General features: G+C 58.3%; 1 long non-coding RNA gene across 1 annotated transcript in view; it reads right to left on the bottom strand.

Moving 5' to 3' along the window:
• The window catches only part of LOC121103420, an 8,872-nt gene extending 8,675 nt beyond the window's left edge, over positions 1–197 (bottom strand). The window contains exon 1 of the long non-coding RNA XR_005835602.1: positions 96–197. This is a non-coding gene — a long non-coding RNA (uncharacterized LOC121103420). The remainder of the gene's footprint in view (positions 1–95) is intronic.
• Positions 198–4,668: the final 4,471 nt, after the last annotated feature.

Below are 4,668 nucleotides of genomic sequence, written 5' to 3' on the forward strand. Positions count from 1 at the left end.
GAACAAAGGCAGGAATGCAGACCCAGGTTGGGGAGGGATGCAGAGGGAAGAGGGAGACCCCGCGGGCGCCCCCTGTTCCCACCCCTCCTGCTGACCTCCTTTTCAGGGCCCTGAAGAGGACTGGGCATTCCGAGCCTGGAAGCTTTGTAGATTTGTGACAATCAATAGCGGCCAAGGCTTTTCCTGGAGGCATGACCTTCAAGGAACAAAGAACCCCCCCCCCCCCCCGGGGGGNAGAGAAAAAGAACCCCCCCCCCACCCGTGTGAGGATGGGATGTGGAGCTAGGGAGGCCCCCGCCAACGTCCAAGGCCAGAGCAGCCCTGGGCCTGTCTGAGGCCTGCTCTGGAGGAGGGAACGAGGCCGGGAGGTGGGAGGTCAGGATGGAGGACTGGAGACAGACAGAAGACTTCCACAAAGGCGTCTGAGGAGGTCTAGGCTCTCCATGAAGCTGCCTCTGCACAGATGGGGAGACAGTGCCCCGTGGCTTTAATCCCTTGAGGAGTCGAGGGCCCACCGGATGGCTGGCCACCCCCTGTGCAAGCCAACGAAGAGCTTTCCTGCTCCCCTGGCCAGACTGGGTACCAGCATGGGGCCCAGCCATTGTGACCGGCTTCCTGGCCCGCGAAGAATGGGTTGGAACCAGAGCCCCAGGATTTAGTGGCCAGAGCTGGAAGCCTGTAAGGTCCAGAGCCCAGGGCTGTTGCAGCCCCTCTCTTCCCCACCAGGCCAGCCCCCACGATTCCAGGCCTCCTTCATCACCAAATGCGTGGCTTTGGGCAGCCCCAGGACTTCTCAAGGGTCAGCCCGAAGGGAATACTCAGGTCTGCCCTGCCCGTCTCCTGGAGATGGTAGGAGGGGACAGGGCTTATGAATGGGGTGTCGGGGCGGGGGCGGGGGGAAGAGCTCCGACATTCAGAAGGAAGAGTTAGGCCAGCCCCCTCTGGCCTCTGACCTCCAACCGTTCTGCTCTCCCGAGTGGCCACGACATGCCCTACCCTCCACACCTCCACACACATTTCACTGTGCCCTCGCCCTACCGAATTACGAACTCTGAAGTGGGAGGTTTCTGCCCGCCTCGCCCCCTCGCTCCCCCCAGCTCTGGTTGTCATCCCAGTGTCACCGCTCACCCCAAGGCACCACCTTCTCCCTATGCTGTCCGTGGTTGGGGCAAAGTGCATGATTCCCCAGAGACTAAAGGAGGTAGAACTAAGGAGGTAGTTGACAAGGAGCCCCTTGTCACAATGTCCGAAGTCCCCTCGTGAAAATGCTCTGCTCTACAAGAGGGAGACTCACGTCAGCCGTAGGATGCAGGAGGTTGTGGGGGCTCCTGGGCAGGCGGACGGGCGGTGTGGTCAGCTGCAGCGGACAGCTGCTCAAGCCAGTCTGCGCCGTTTCTGTCGCTTACAGCTGAAGCCAGATTGAGACAGGAAGACTGCAGGCTGGAGGCCAGGAGAGGCAGGGAGAGGAAAAGGAGACACAGCTTGATCCTGTCACCCTCCCAGAATCAGAGTGTCAGGTCTCTAGGGATACTTATAGATCAGGGTCAAGACCTCTGCTTCACATGGGGAACTGAGGCCCCATGAGGGGCAGATAACAAGTGCCTGGGGTCACTTCGTATCAACAGACTAGGACTTGAACCTGAACATTCAGGCTCCCAGGTTCCATTCACTGCCCTGGTTTGGGGGCGGGCTGGAGTCTGGAGGCTGAGCGCCAGATGGGAGCTTTGTGAGAGGAGCAGAGGATGGAGACAGAGCAAGGGAAAGTCACCGTAGGCTCCTTGTGAGCTCAGCCTCGCCCGGCCAGGGCTCCTCCTGCCCCAGGCACACGATGACCATGTCTTTTCAGGAAAGACAACCTGAAACTATAAAGCACCAAACACAGGCTAGTGCCTTCCAGGAGTCTCTGCAAGGTGGCTGGATTTTGCCTAAGGTCACTCAGCTAGCAAGGAAGACAGGACTGAAGCCTGGCACGGACACGAGGGGCCCTGGGTGTCCTCTGGCTGACAAGTGGACGCCTGCAGGAAGGGACCACACGGCTCCTCAAGGGAGGTCCTCCCATGGGCACACAGTAAGGAGAGTGTGTGGTCTGGGTCACTTCTGGGGTCCTCCTTAGCCTTTCCACGAGGCATCTGCACCCAGTTTTGAGCCCCCTGTGGCATGGGCAGCTCCTTATGCTCTTGACTTTCTACGCTCACCACCCCAACCTCCGGGGCAAGGTGTTGACCACCCTGCTGACCACCCTCCCCAGACCTGGGGAGGCTGTTTCTTCCTCTCTCCCCACCTCCACCCCTGCCTTTGAGAAATGGAAGGAGCCTGAGTCACAGCTGGCCACAGCAGGCCACGGGGGCCTGGGGCAGGGAACAGAAGAAAGGTGGGTTGGAAGGCCGAGAAGGGAAGCAGCTGGTTGGACATACAGCTGGCTGGCCATGGGATGGGGTGAGTACAAGTGAGGTGAGAGCAGGCAACCCTCTGGGGCAGGGCACCTGGCTGGGGCCGCTGCTGCTCCAGGCGAGCCCTGGTTTCCCACGGGGGCTAGAGCAAGCACTCATGCTTACCAGGCCAGGCTCCTGCTTCTCAGCATCCACACGCTGCCTGTCCCTCCAGCCCAGCTCCCTCCACCAGGGCTGCAGCTAGACCTCCAGCAGGTCAGGAGGCCGAGGGCCTCTTCCCTAGGGCCCCAAGGCCTGTCAGCACCTTCACAGCTCCCCTGCCCACAGGGCCTCCATATATGATGCCGTGAATCCGCAGCAACTAAGCAAGGCGACGGAGGCAACTGAGCCCCAAAGAGGTCGAGTGACTTGCCCAAAGTCACACAACCAGAACATTCAAAACTCAGGATTCGAACCCAGCCTCATGTCCTGATCCCAAGCCTGCCAACCTGAGCCTGTACCCCTCTGTTTCTCTCTCTCCACACCCCATCATCCCCTGGGGAAGAACGACCAGAACAAGCAGTGCTTTGGTCTGTGATGGTCAATGTCTTTACTTCTAAAGCATACATTGGACTCACTATATATTAACATCAAAAGGGGCTATCTAAAATGGAGTCGTTCTTTTTAAAAATCCAAATTTTCACATTTTTTATATAAGATCCAAAATGACATGAAATTAAACTATACAATGTTATGAACAGTATAACAACTGCTTTTAGAAAGCAAAGGAAAGGGAAAAATTAGCAGTTGGCCTGTTGTCGGCCTGGGTTCCATGTCTTTTGAGGCATTGTGACTGAGAGCCAGCACCGAGGGGAAGGACCAGCCCCTCTCTGCAGGCACAGGAAGGGAGCCCAGTCCGAGAGAGGAGGCGGATGTGGGCTGTTCAGCCTTCTCAAGGTGCGAGTGAGACAAGGCGGGCCTCCCTGCTCCTCTGGGCCCTTGGTGCGAGCACTGGTTAAAGTCTTTCAAGACCTACGCCCAGGGAGGGCTGGAAGAGGGCGGGGCAGGGGCACAGCTGGGTTCAGAAGAATCATTTTGATAATAAAGCTCCTTTGGGCTTCCCAAGGAGGGCCCCTGCTGACCAGCGATCTCAGTCAACTCCAGGCACCTACTGACTCCCTTAACAACCCTCTTCCCTGGCCTGCTCCCTATTGCCCTGGACACCCTTGACTCCATGAGCCTAGTGGGTAGGCAGAGACCTACAGGGACCCCAGGAGGACCCCAGAGAGAATCTCTGGCCTTGGAAGTCACTGGATAATGTCCAGGGCATTTGGACTGCCACAAGACTCCCAGGGTCTAGGCCAGGAGCCAGACTGATGGGGAGGGCTCTCAGGGGCTGGGAGAGCACTGGTGGAGACAGAGTCCTTTCACCTCCCCCACCCTGGGTGCCCAGGCCTGGTCCTGGCCCAGAAGTAGCTGGGGCAAGCTGTTTGGGGCCATGCCCTTGACACTTTGGTTCACACATTCAAGGGGGAGGACACCTGTTTGCATCCACTGGTAAGATCGTGGACTTGGCCCTGCTGCCTCCCAGGCACCAAGGTGGTCTAACAATCCCTTCTTTCACATGGGTAGATCTGTCTGGCCGAGAACACACTCCCCAGAGCTTGGAACCATGCTGCAAATGTTGGAGGGGTGCTTTCTGAACAGGAGGATTAGCCCTCAGTACAAAAGCTGCCTTTCCTCCCTTCCCTGTGGACAACACTGTCCCTGGCTGAGTGTGTCACAGGAGAACTTCTCTGCCTCCTCCCTTCTGGCTGGGCTGATTCTCTCCAGGCAGACCCCGCTCACAGATGTGCAGCCCTCCTGTATGTCTCCCTGTCAGGACCCGGGAGGCCACATCGCCCCTAGCTGGAGCAGACGGAGAGACCTGTGGCTCACTGTCTGCCCTCCTGGTCCCCAGGACTACATCACCAAGCTGGCCAGCTCCCTCAAACGGCGACTTGAAGAAGGATGCCCTACATCCAGACCACCTATGGGATTCGACCTTCTCCCAGGCCCGACCATGGCCATCCTCTTTCCTAACCTATCTGGTTTCTAGTTAGGCTGAAAAGTTTGGGAAGGTGGAGGCTGGCACCAATCCCTCCATGGGGTGGAGAGAGGCCACTTGACTTCCAGCCTGGTTCCCGGCCCCCAGAGACAAGGGAGGCTGATGGCTCTCAAAAAAAGGAATCCTGTAATGGGAAAGAGGTTTGTGGGATCTGGGCCAGCCACAGCAGTCTGGCTCCTCCCCGCCCCCCCC

Source organism: Ursus maritimus, unplaced genomic scaffold, assembly GCF_017311325.1.
Source record: "Ursus maritimus isolate PB19 unplaced genomic scaffold, ASM1731132v1 scaffold_19, whole genome shotgun sequence".
NCBI lineage: Eukaryota > Metazoa > Chordata > Mammalia > Carnivora > Ursidae > Ursus > Ursus maritimus.